We start from the raw sequence: 14,621 nt of genomic DNA, 5'->3' as shown, positions 1-14,621 counted from the left end.
TATACAATGATTTTTTATAAACATTGTTAAATGTTTATAAAATAAAAGATATTTTAAAGTATATATATAAAACAAGGCAGTGTACAATTAGGCTATTAGCCTTTGTGCATTACAATTTGTACTTTTTAAGTGTACTTTCACACTAATTGAAGTTAACGATTGAATCTTCTGCTTTAATTACATGTGTCAGAAGTAATTTATCAACAGACAAGTAATTAATCTGTGCTTTAATAAACAATATCTCATATGATCTATAAAAGATTTTTAATCTGCTTTTCTGGCCCTTGGAAATCCCAAGGATATTTCAAGGCAGATTGAGTGAGAACCATATTTTCTTAAGTTTTTCACTACGAGTTGGTTTTTGATGTAGCTTATTAAAAGAAAAGTGGTAAGAAATCAAGGCATTTTGATAAAAATCAGATATCTTTCCTCAAAAGACACACACACAAAAAGTGTTTTAAACCTCTGAATACCCATCAAAATTCACAGAGGTTTCAAAAGAGGTATTTTACCTGCAAAACAACAAACAACGCTGTTTACTGTTAAAAATGACCTCAGAAATTAACTTAATGGCAAATATTTGGGAAGAAAGATAGCAAATCCATAACAGCAGATGGAAGGGAAAAGTTAATGTTGTCGATGTATCAGGCATAATAAGATAATAGTTCTTTCATTCAGTCTGTTTCTAGCCAACTGGAATTCTTTGTGCAGAGACTGCAGGTTCACTAGCATAGCACTACCCAGTTATAGCTTCCCTTTATTACTGTGACAGAGGGACTCACTGAGATCTACGCAAGCACAGAACTCTCTCTCCCTGCTGCCTTTGTTCACCTCCTCCGGAAAATCTCAGCATGAAATTTAATCCTTTAATACTTCTCACACTATATTTTACCTGCTCTTTTTTATGCATATTAAGTTTTTAACTACCTGTTATATTTGGTTTTTTTACTTCTCTATAGATATTCTTCCAATGTTATTTATATCTTGCCTTTAAATTTGTGTTTTTCTGCATCAACAACTTACTCTGGTATCATTCAGTATTATTGCTATTATATTGTTCAATTACATTGTTTGGTGCAGTTGGCTTTGCAACTGCTACTGGTTTGTTCCTAGGATCATGGAATCACAGGATCATAGAAAGATTTGGGCAGAACCTTAAAGATCAACTAGACTAGGCTGTTCTATGCATAATTTTTCATGGTGTGCTAATAATTATTATCCACTTCCTGTTCTCAATATCAAAACTACTACAGTAAAATAACCCCCAAGCAGTTCTAGAAAACATCTAACTTCTTTTTTTTATTCTTGCTGTTAGTGCACTTTGAGCTGCTGAGATGTTACTAAGGTGAATAAACAAATGTGGTACAGCAAACACCCCAGTATTTTGCAATTGCTATGCTTCAATTAATGTAGTTTAAGTTAATTTACAGAGGTTATTTTTTTACTAAAACTAACTTGTTTGAAAGCATGGTGTTTTTTGTTTAATGATGGATGAGTGGGTGAGTGGACAATCCCTGTAAGATCTGAAGTGGAACCAGAAGGTATCATCTTGAAGAAATAACCCTTTTACTATGGACATAATTGAGTTTAACTAGTTCCAAATTATCTGAAGGAAGGAATTCTAGAAGAGGAAAAAGCAAATTTATTCTTTGGGCAAAGAAGTCCATTCATCCTGGCCAGACTTAGACATGATTAGTCAGTGCCAGACTTTTACATATTCTTATGTAATAAGCTTTGTTTTATATTAGGACACATTTTGTCTTTCAATAAAAATATCATTCAAAGTTGTATAAAAATATATATACAAACTGAATGCTTGTTGGTTTGTTTCCTTTATCTTTCCACCAGCTTCTAATTGACTGCATATCTTCAGCCACCACTTCTCACTAAAACTCTCTGAATGTTACTTAAGGGAAGAATGTGTCCTCTTTAAGGCCAGAAGGAATAAAAAAAATGCTGGGATGAGGAAAGAGAGTAGATTGTCACAAGCAAACTAGAAATAATGGAAAGGGAAAGAAAAGCAGCGGACAAGGGGTGCTGAGATCATAAATAGAAAGAGAAATTAGAACAAAATGAAAGTAAAAAATCATTTGGAATATGGATTTTAGTTGTCAGCTCAGATACAAATGTTGTGGGGCAAAGGCAAGTCAATTGAATGAGTGAGATGGGAAGAGAGTAAAAATGAGTTTTTCTGCTGTAGGAAGAAGGGAAGGAAAAGGACAATGGAGAAGGTTTACCATGTTGGAAACTGAGAGACTGACTAAGTGAAAGGATGGACAAGGAGCTGGGACTTGAATAAGAATCTTGCAATGGTGAAGGAACCAGGAAACACCTGGGGCCAGGGGAAATGGTAGCGGTGCATTGGTGGAGGGACTGGACAGCAAAAGTGATGAGCTGAGAAAAGGTATGGGGGGGTGAAAAGATCAATATGTAGACAGTGGCAGCCAGAAGAGAGGTGATCAAGACTAACTGACAAGGCAACCATAGATATGTATTTAATTAATGCAAATTACAGTCTTATCCCTTCCAGAGTGTAAGTTTGTTTGTGCCAATGGTCTTACCTGTCTTTTTTTTTTTTAAAGCTATTGAAATTTATTGAAAATTTCGCATAACTAATGAGAGAAAATAGAAGGAATATAAATAAAGACTATTTCTCTTGCCTAGATATTGTTCTGCAATTCAGAGTTGGTTGCTCTGGTAACTTAAAAAGATACTTTTCCCTCCTGAATTGAGAAACAAGCTGACTTGTAAAGCCACACAACCAAGTAGTTCGAGCAGATGGTGAGTGACCTCAGAAAACAGGAAAAGTGAAAGGATTATCGAAATTTTCTCATATTAGGGCTACAGGATCTGTCTTCCAAAGGAAATTTCTGAAGTACTTCTTTTATACCATTCACTTAACAGTTTTCCTCCTAAGTCTGTTATTTAGGTCAGGGAAAAACGGTCCTTCAACATCTTCTTGAAATGATCTTCTCTCAAATATCTGACACAATCTCATTGCAATTTCTCTACATGGTACAAAATAGGGTTGTTTCCACATGTGTGAATAGAATAGAATCTTCTTTTTGTGCTGAGATTATAGAAGAGCATAGCATAGAAGAGGATAGCATAGCATAGTATATCATAGAATAGAATAACATGACTTAGCATGGAATAGGATAGGATAAGATAGGATAGGATAGGATAGAAGTGTTTACATGTGTTTTGAAGAAGATAGATGACAAAAATTCTCATGTAGCTCTAGTGTGTTCATGAAAGTTATATCAAGGAAGAAAACATGCAGCACACTTTGGTTTCATGTTAATGGATATTACAATCCTTTCAAGGAAAAAAACAAATTCATGAAAGAAGTTTTTATTTACTGCTAGTAGAAGTAGAAAACCACCAAAAAAAGTTTCACATTATTTCTATGATACTTATTTAATAAACCTGCAGAAAATTTAGACAAATATGTATATTCAGCTTTAGGTGACTGTCATATTTCCCTCATGACTTTACATTCAGAGTAGAATTAATTGTAAATGAGTTTAAGACTTCTTCCTACTAGAAGGATGAAAAACTTTGTAGGAATGAGAACAAGTAAAAGATGAGATTCAGAATTAAGACTGATCTTTGAATAGGGTAACAGCATCATGAAAACTACAGAGTACTGTGATGTGTAGGAAGTAAAAACATAGGAGTGTATGTATGCATGTATAGGTACAGAATAGATACATATTTATACCTACAGCTAATCAGTTCATCCTGACCCCTGTAATGTGCATGGATTTTTGAGTTTACATAGTCAAAAGATGTGTCCTTTGCCAAGGCTGAATTTTGTTTGCTATCATGCTGTCAGTGACCAATCTTGTGATTACCCTTCTATTTCTATTTCTGTCTCTGTCCATAGACAGAGTTCGGCTGGTGACTGCACACTACTAACCCATGACTATTTGATTTCCTTCAGAGTCTCTTTCACAGCTTTTGATGTTTCTCTTTTCTGTGTTCAAATGAAGCGTGAGCTTGAACGATTTAAGATGGTCTACTCCAGACCTCTAAAAGAATGAACTGGCAGAGTAGTTTCTTGTACTAGCTTCTCTTCTAGAAGTCGTTTGACTTGTCTCCACCCCAAAAAGGTCTAAGTTCTCCATCTTTGTTTTTAATATAATTTAAGATTGGCTATTAACAAGGCTGAACCACCTTTATTTAGTTATGAAAAAAGGCCTATGTGTGGGATCTGATTTTGCAGTCTTACCTAAATTCTGAGAGAGAAAGCCACAGATGTTTTGCATTCTCTGTAGAGGCATCCTATACACTCTTTGATGTTATATTGATATCAATTTACTTAGCATTCAAGCACTAGATAGAGCTCCCAGAATTTAAAACAAGTAGAAACTTGCCTTGCACTTAGCCTTTGGAGGGTATCAGTAGTAAAATACAACTCATTGTATGTAATGATGATAGAATCAGGGCAGGATTGGTATATTTTACCAGTCTGGCAATTGATTTCATGTATTGTTGGAGTAACCCAGAGACCTCAAACTTTGTCAGGTCCCAGCTGTCCAATGGACTGTTACAGTCCTTAAAAAAGCTATGCTTAAAACTTCATAAAAGTATCTCTTCTGATTTCCATTTGATGACCTAGAGAAGGGCTGAGTTTCTATAAAAAATTCCATCTGTCCCTGTCCAGTGGGATACAGAAAAACACATTTCTTAAACTGAAAGCTATGTGTTCTTAAGAAACATATGAAGACATCTCCACCCTTTTGATGACTCTTAGGTTGTTAGGGACAAAACCTTTTTTTTTTTCAACAGGAAGACTGTGATTCAGGTACTCCAGAGCACTGGAGCTTTTCTATGTCCTTTTACATCTTAGCAGTGAAGAAATTATTTTCCAAAATGTGCAAGATATAGTAAAATTTATTCATCAAGAGACAAAGTATATCTCAAGCAGAGAAAGCTTTTTTTTAACATCTCTGATCTCTACTGTGCAATACTTGATATAAAGCTTATTTTAAAATAATCCAGAACTTCTGAAATAGTGTATCCAAATTATGGTCCTTCTCAGGAAAATTAAAAATGGGATAGTGAAACTAACATGAACCTTATGCTATTTCTGGAGCTGGCTTAATAACTGAAAAAAAGTTATTTAAGAACTTTCAAAAGAATTCTTAATAAGACAAAAATTACTAAAGGCCCTTTAAAAACAACTCTTATGAGTTTAGAAGTTCAGCCAAATCTACAGATCTTTTCATTCCTTTTCCCATAGAGAGAGCTGCAGGTAGTTTTTAGCCTCCCAAAATCTTGGAGAGAGGCTGCTCCATCTGAGGATATCCTTTTTCTTGTGGACTGGCATGTAATACTTTCTTTAGGCATCAAAATGAGAAAAAGGTTAAAATTTAAATTACTGACTTTAGAAGAATAATTGAGGAAAATAATCCATAATCTGCACTGCCAGGGAATCTACCAAAGCAGATAAAAGCCTTTGACCCTTTTGTATCAGATTAATCCCTCCTTCGTAAACAGGTCATAACTGGAAAAATGGAAGGGCAAGCAATAACTGTGTCTTTTAACCACCTGACATATTATCATATGTCACTGAAGTTCCCTGAACTATATTTACTGTGTCTCAATAGCCAGCTATCCATTGGCTTAGAAAGGGGAAAAAAATCAAACCAGTATTAAACTGCTTTTAACCTCTGTTTTTAAGGTAAACTAGAAATGAGATGGTAGATTTCAACTGAGTGACCTGAAATCATATCAAAAAGGCACAGCTATAATTTATCAGGAAAGGAGAATTTCTGTTCCCTCTACCTGACCACAAAGACTGAGTCTGTTAGAGCCTTTAGCTGGGAGGGTGGTTTCTCAATTTCCTTAATCTCTGGCATCATCCAAGACTTTGCATGGAAATTGCAGGTAGGAGGACAGACTATTGCATGTAAACATCATTTTACTGCTCTGGTAACATAAACAGTGCAGGTTTGGCCTCTAGGGAACACTGGAGTAAGATAATTGGAAATTATGGAATATCTCTACAACATCTCTGTTTTGCGAAACAACATCTGCTGTAGGAGAAAATCAGGGCATGGGTCCATGCATGGGACCTGATAAGATGCATCCATAGGTTCTGGCAGATGAAGAGGACAAGCCATTATCCATATTTGAGAAGTCATGGCAGTCCAGTGAATCCCACTGGATCCCAGAAAACGGATCACAATCTTTTGAATCTGGCAGTTCAGACAGTTTGTCAGTCCACCTCACTGTTCACTAATCTAGCGTTTCCTTCATTAGTTTGCCTATGAAAATGTTACACAAGTATCAAAAGCCTTGCTGAAGTCAAGGTAACTCAAGATACTACTCTCTCCTCATCAATAAGCCAGTCATCTCATTACAGGTGCTATTATATTGGTTAGTCATGGTTTTCCTTTGGCACATTCTTGCTGACTATTCCCAATAAACTTCTTATCTATATGTTTGGAAACAGCTTATAGCTGCTGCCAATTCATGCCCCAAACCTCCCGGAATGCTTATGCACCAGTGTTTTCCTTCCAGCAGATTTCATACCAACAGGAAATTCTCTCATGAGCTCTGATAGAAGGGCCTCCCTCCACCTTTACCATACTACTGTACTAGGTTTTTTCATTATGATTTGTTAGCCCTTTCAGATCCTTTGCTTGCCATAGTCCACTCTCTGACTGGGCTCTTCTTGTCACTTTTTGCCATCTGATATTTTATGCATCATGCTTATTTACTTCCTAATGACTAGTAAAAGTACTGAGTATCATGAGAATTTATCTTTAGCCTTGCACACCTTCACTAGTTAAAAAACCCTCCATTTGATTAAAAAACTTTCATTTTCCATAAACTTCCATCTTTTGGTACCTTCTCATTAACATTTTGAACATTTAACACCTGGTTCATGATACTAAGCATTTTTAAAAACTACGTCAACTCAAACTCCAAAAAGTTTACTATTTTTGCTCGGTTTTTACTGAATAAATCTAAAAATGCACCAAAAAATAGGTGAGCAGTTTGCTCAATAAGACTTATTTTCTGTAGTTCCATGCCTGCTGCCATGCTTTATATTTCCCATATATAAGATGTAATTTATTGAAAACCTTATCATATTTTTTCATTATTTCCATAACTTTGGCAGTAGCTCCAGCTAGCAGAAGAATCAGAGAATATTTCAGGCTTGTGACTGTGGATGTGAAAGAAATAGCATTGCCTACATCAGATGACTGCAATGGATTAAATGTGTTAGATTTAATTTCTCCCACAGATGATGGTTTGGCAGCAACAGAAGCACTGTCAGGAGCCTTTGTATGAAAATGGAGTACACAGCAAGGATCGTGTCAAATCAACTGAATCTATTAAATACTTATGTGTAAATAAAACCATAGGTAACAAGTGGCCATCTGAAATGGCAATTTTACATGAAAAATATTTGCAACCTGAGTGTGAATAAAAACTGGAAAGATCATAAATGCTAATTCAGAAAAACTAGACACTGATCAATCTTGCTGTACCTATCTATATACAGTTGTATTTGGTCTGGCTGATGTAGAGTTAATTTTTGCTGTTAGGCCCCACAGTGCTGTGCTGCGCGTTGGTACCTGGAAAGGAATGTGTAAAACACCAGTGTTCTGGCTGCTGCTGAACAGTGCTGGCACAACATCAAGACTGTCTCTCCAACAACCCCTCTCACCAGCAGACTTGGGGTGGCCAAGATCTTAAGAGGGGATATAGCTCGGAAAGCTGACCCAAACTGACTGAAGGGATATTCCATACCATAAGTTGTCTGCTCAGCAATAAAAGCAAAGAGAAAGGGGGAGGAGCAGGGAGGCATTCGTTATTACAATATTTGTCTTCTGGAGCAACCTCTATGCGTACTGAAGGCTCGCTTCCTGGGAAGTGGCTGAACATCACCTACTGATGGGAAGTAGAGAATAAACTTTTTCTTTTCCTCTTCTTCTGCATGTAGCCTTTGCTTTTTGCTTTATTAAACTGCCTTTATGTTGACCCATGAGATGTTTTTCCATCTCATTTTCTCCCTTACCATCCAGGTGAGGAGTGGAGTGAAAGAGTGGTGTGGTAGGTAGCTGGCATTCGGCCAGATTCAACTCACTGCAACAACCAAATGCTCAATAATGCACAATAGGGGAAATTCTTCTTTATATCTTTTCCCTGCCTGTTGCTGGATCCCATTCTTCCTCACCACCAAAGCACCACCTCTTCTGACCCAAGCATTCAAAAGCACTACAGATCCATCCCCAGAGGTGGGAGTAGTTATGGCATTTTGGTAACTACAAGAGTAGAAGGGACATTCCTTTTAAGAACTTCTGATAGTCCCTGGATCAGCAGCAGCATACCAACGATCTGAAATATGCAATACTTTATTTGATCTAGTAAATACCTCCCTGCAAGGAATGACCATTTTATTAATTCTTCCTCACTGCAGGCAGTTGCAGTACTTTTCTGGTGTTTACTTTATGCTTAGGCAGTTTTTTAACATTAAGTTTTCTGGCATCTGACTTATTATAGCTTTTGAGTTTAGTCACAAGTCTACTTTATGCCTCAAGTTTGCATTGGCTTACAAAATGTTTTATTGAAGAATATTACTCTGAATAGAAAGCTGCACAGATTATTGATGATGAACAATATTTCCCCGGAAAGGAAGAGCAAAAGAGAAATTACTGTATCTCACCATTGTCTACATTTCTCTTAGCTTGGAGTCACAGCTGGCATATGTATCTGATAATTTTAAATAAAAATCCACATTTAACTGTCTCACCAGAAATGTTTTGAAGTGGTCTGATTGTCTCAGAATGGTAGTTAGTTTACTTCTAGGTACTACTTTCCAGCCTCAGCCTGCCTTTTAACAAGTTCTAGAATCTTAAAAAGCTTGAAGGAGTACTCCTCTTGGAAGAGAGAAGAAGAAAAGTTTCAAACCAAGGGGAAAAGATTGGTTCTGAAGACTTACTCTAGTTTTGTCACTTAGGCACCTTCAGACATGGTTCTCTAATGGCTAACTCTAGTCTGAGGGAACTTGGAGCATTTCCCATCTCTCTATGGCTGTGTGTTTTGATGACATCTATCATTCATGTCACTGTGAGGTTTAGATATGCCCTATCAGGCAGAAGGGTACCAGTGATGCACTCATACACGCCACCCTATTTGTATGACTGGGTGCACCAGCTGTAGGACATACATAGCCTTTAGACACTCTGTCAGACACATACAGCCTTTGAGGACATGTATACATTTCCCACTGACACCAGCATATTATCATTTCACCACAGTTAGCTTGATGGGATACCCAAGTATGAATGTGTTGTCAGCAGCGATTAAACATGTTTCACAAGTAGGTATTTGACTTGTATTTGACAGCAATTCCATGTCAGCCTACTGCTAGTGTTACTGTTGCTGCTCTGGTATCAGTGAGAACATCCTTAAATAAATTACACCCCCAAATAATCCTTGGGGGCTTTCACAGCACGACGCAATTTCTTAGAGTAATGTGACCTAACCATTGCTGTGGAGTGTGTGACTCTTCCACAGACAAGACCAAACTGCTGCAGACCCAGCCCAGGGAATTATCCTTTCCTTGCAGAGGCTCACACTCTTCTCTGGACATTCCTTTTCAGCCTTTGCTGGCAACAAAAATAATGGTTGTTATATTGTCAACCGTAAGGTCAACATTCAGAACTGCTGTAAATTATACTGCTGTAAACCAGTCCAAGTGAGTGTCTGATGTGTTTTGATTGAAATTGCGCATTAGAGAATCAAAATGGCAGGACTGAAGAAAAGGAATTGAACCAAGTAAGATAAGGAGGCTGTTATGCTAGAGAACACTAGGGTATAAATCATTGAATAAAGAGTGCAATACATAGTCAGAGATTTCTATGTCTCTTGTTCAATCATTTGTTTATTAATAAAGGAATAGGTGATGGTAATCAAGTCAAACCTTTTTCCCATCCAACTTTTCTTCATCTTCTCTTTCAAGGCAGAACTTTTACCTACCTGATAAACTTCATATTAAATTCCTTCTTTACCTCAACTGCTGACCCCTCTGTGTTTAATAGTAACTTTCTAATGTCCTTAAAAAAGCATTTACTGGCTTATATATGTGTTGTGATGTAGTATTTTTCTATACAAAAAATAATAACAAAATTAAGCTTTCTCCAAAGTAACAAAGCAAGAGTATCGGGTATAGGTAGGTTCCCTCTGAAGAGTTTGTTCCAGAGCAAATTTTTTATACCACTTCTTCAATAGCATCAAGGTAACCAAGACTGTGAGAGTGATTTGTATTTATCTTCCTCACTGTGTAGAATAATCAAAAAGTGCAGGTAATAAAAGCAGAGGGAGCTCTGGATGTCACATTAGACTGAAAAATCAAATTCAAATCTGCACCACAGCTTTGCCTTTTGTTCTGTGAATCTTGCAAGAGACCAAGTATTCTCTGGAGTGGATTAATTAAAATTTCAGAGCCACATGTGTGCACGTTTGATATGTCACTTAGATACCCAGCTGTTGGCATATCGTACCCAGGATTTCCAGCAATGTTTGTTGTACTTCCAAAGGGGAAAAAAAATCCTATTTTTAGCACCTCCCAATACATGTTTAGCTTAGCTCAGTAGCCCAGCCTTGGCAGCACTGTGTGTTTGTTTTCCCCAGTTCTGTCAAGTTATGATTAACAGACTGAAATCCTGAGGAAAAAACATCAAAAAAATCTGAATTAATATTTGACAGAATTTATATTTTTTTTCAACACTGAGAGCTCATTACAAGGTTATTTTATGCACAGAGCTGATCTTAATCTATGGGCTTTATTTCCCATTCTAGTTCACACAGACCATTTCGCTCGTGAATGTAAACAGGAGTGCTTGACACTACACAGGTTTACAATTTTTAATCAAGTAAAAATGGAAGGAATAAATCTTGTTTGAATATTATTGTGTTTGTTGCATAAATTATATTATACATACCTAATTCTTGTTAATTAAAGTGTTTAATTAAAATAGATCTCTGATTATGTTTAGATGTATACTTTCAAGAAGGAAAATTGTTGGTTTTTTACAAGTGCCTTTCCTAAGGATTTCCTGGCTTCAGAAGTCATTTTATCAGTACCAAATGCAACATTGCGAAGGGAATTTCCATAGGAAGATTTCTTTGTTGATCTCATTTATACTTGTAAGCCTATCTTATGCCTTTTATGTATACAGCATTTGTTGACCTTATCAAGAATCATGAAAAGCATAAGTTTATTCTCTTGTACTAATTCATGTCTGAGAAGGTGAATTTGCTAATATGCCTGCAGATATGTCAACACAAAACTCATATAGTGACTGTGTTTCCAAAGTTTTCCTACAAAAAAACAGAAAAAAAGACACAACATATTTTATTCCAGGCTGTATGGGCAATTTTGGAATTCCAAGGTTCATTAAAGCTCCATGAAGTCCAAATGATTCTCTCATTTTACCTGTAAAAGTGTAGTTAAAGGTTTGATCATCTCCTTTGACTTCACATGTTTCCTATATTGCTGTTAGATATGCTTACTTTAATGTTTTAACCGTGATATATGAATAGAAGGGGTTGAATCTTCTGCTGTCTTTAAATTCCTTTTGACCTTTAGGAAGTAAATGATCAAAACCAAAATTCTGATCAGAAACTTTTTGCACTGCAGATATGACCAAGGACATGGCAAAGGAGTTTGTCATCCCATTAGTAGGACAAGTCCTTCATTTGAGAACATCAGAAATCTGTAGCTTTGAGGTTATGTCTGGGGTACCTCCATGCATGAGATTTTAGACTGAAGTCAACATGAGTCATCTTTATTTTTAATTCTGATCATACCTAGTCAGTTCAAATGGCCACAAATACAGTTTTCCAGCCTGCAGGTGCTGAGTGTTATACTAAAATGTACCAGAGTGGGGAGAAATTGTTCTAAAATTTACTTCGAAGTTGCCAAGGAAACTATCTGCCTTTTTTTTCTTTTTCTTATCTCCAAACCAGCAAGGAACTTCCTGTTTCAAAATACAGTCAGTGTTCATTGCTTTAGACTTCTTCCTCTTCAAACTTTTGCCTGAATTTTGGCAACTGGAGGTGATGGGTTAGCTTTCACAGTCTCCTCAGTTTCTCTTCAAGAAAAAGAAGAATTTGTGGGTCATCTCAAGCTCTTTTAATAAGCTACAAATTTATGAGAGTCACAAAGCTAGAGGCACGCCTCTGAGCAGAGCACTAGGGCTGTACTCTCACAGAGACATAGGTCCTGCAATGTCTGCTTCCTAGATATCACATACCACCTCCTAGATATCACATGCTGATCCCTTAGCCCTGGTTGTATTGTACTGGTCAGAATAAGGAAATAGTAATTTAGGTCTTGAAACAGACCTGCTTGGCACATTCATAACACTGTGATCCAGGAGGGAAGGGTGATTCATGTGATGAATTTGTCCTATGAAAAACATACCTCTATATCTCAACAAGTATTCAACAGCAGGGGAAAAAAAAGAGCCTTAGACTTTGTTGTCTATGTACTGGTCCAACAGATGTCCAGAGCTTCTATGCCTTTTTTTTCTCCCACTTGAAAATCTGCATAACCACTTTGTAACTTCTCAGGCTGTAAATTTAGTTCAGTGGCCGGCCAAAATGAAATACTACTACCATTCAAGATTCCTAACTCCTATTACAAATCATACATTACTCTTTCTATTTTTAGTCATAGTCAGTAATTTTAAACGAGGACTACTGTACTAGACAAACAAAAGCTACTGTGCTAGAGACCAAGGGGAAAAGCCACAATGATGGTCCTTCCATGTAGAGTGCTGCAAGGTGATAAGGTCAGGGAGATGAAGAAATAAATGTTGGACAGAAGATGGGAAGATTTACATAGATCAGTTGCAACAAAGAGTACAGATGTCGCATTCTACAGATGTGATATTCCCTCCTTCTAATAAATCATGCTTCTTCACATTGGTAAGTCCCATCTTTCAGTAGTACCTTATGCCTGCAGACTTGAAGAAATGCTAAATGCAACTTCCGTATTATTTCACAAAGATTTTAGTTCTAATGAGTCTTAATTCATTAGAAAAATACTGGCTTTCATTCCTCCTTCTGTCCCACTCTCACACACAAAATGATTCTCATTTCTGCAACTTAAAAGTAAAAAGTTGACTCCATGCAAGAAAAGATGGAAACATTTTCTGAAGGTCGTTTTTGCTGCAAAACTGATGTAAACAATAAAGAAATGCAAATGAGCAAGCATATTCAGAAGTGTCTCCCAAGACTTCTGATCTTTCCTGAAATTAAAGCAAAAAAAGCTTTTCTGAAAGGGAAGGTTATTCCTGACAATCCACAGCAGATATCATAGCCTGAACTGTTATTGTCCAGCTACATGAAAAATCAGGGATGGGCTCACATGTACTCTGTACAGCCTACAGTGAAGTCCAGTGGTGCAGTTCAGTTGCCGTGGGGACAGAAACTTTGTCCAGGCACCCAGATATTCTCTCTGAAAAAGACTAGAAGAGAAACATTGGGTCTGCACACTCCATTAATGTGAACAGGACTCTGCTGGAGTTTGTTTGGAACAACTGTGCTCAGTTTGTCCACCAGATATCTCACCTACCTCCACCGCATTATTACATGGCTGTCAGGCAAACGAGACAATCCTGAATGCTTTCTCACACAGCCCTAAAAATGCAGGCCAAAGGTCTGCTTGGATCTTTAGAGAGATTGATGTTTATATACTGTGGTAAGGGAGTGATTGGTGATGCAGGTACCAAGGATCCATGTTTGTGCTTGGGAACATGCTAAGATGTGAAGTAAGTTCTGTCTGGACCAAAGACAGTGTACCGAAGTTAGTTCCTAACTCAAACTAATTTATTTAGAGTTATACTCTTCTCCTGGAATGGTAATGGCTAAAAACAGTGCTAAAACAATAACTGAACACTGGCAACTCAAATGCAGATATTAAGGTTGAGGGAAGCCACCTTTATGTTTCCATCAGTTTGTCTCACCACACTGAGATTTTCTCAAATGAGTTTAACTAAAGCTCACTTTTTACACAAAAGACTTTGAGTTGTATGAATCATCATCACCTAGAAGATACATTCATACCATTACACTAAATTAAACAAAGAACAATGAACTATGTTAGACTTTGGGGACCACGGTATGTAGTGTCCTATTTTTGCAGATGAGAGTTTAGATGGGCTATTCTGTCTTAATATAAACTAGTGAAGGGATAGGCTGCAAGTTCCAACAAAAAGACAAATTTTAAAATTCAAAAAAAAGGTAATGTTATTACACAAGGAAAAAATCTCAGTAGCAATAATGATGCAGTTGCATTTGTTATCCAAGTATTACCCTGTGTGTACAGCACCCGTTTTCTTGGTGCTGTGGTCATGCTACCATTGCTCCTCGGACTCACAGCTGGATGGTGCCAGTCCAAAGAGAGTGTAGAAGGTTTAGCAAGCTGTCAGCATCTGGAGTTCTTCACTAGGAGAAGTGATGATGGTTTCTCCTTCTTCGCTCTAGGATCCACTTGGGGTATTTTCATATGATTGTTAACTCACCTCTACACTTTCTTTTTCTTCATTGGTCTACAGTACCATAATAGAGGTGAATTTAGTGTATAGGTA

Source organism: Corapipo altera, unplaced genomic scaffold (assembly GCF_003945725.1).
Source record: "Corapipo altera isolate COAL_440 unplaced genomic scaffold, ASM394572v1 0, whole genome shotgun sequence".
Classification (NCBI taxonomy): Eukaryota; Metazoa; Chordata; class Aves; order Passeriformes; family Pipridae; genus Corapipo; species Corapipo altera.
Note: the sequence above shows the minus strand (reverse complement) of the source record.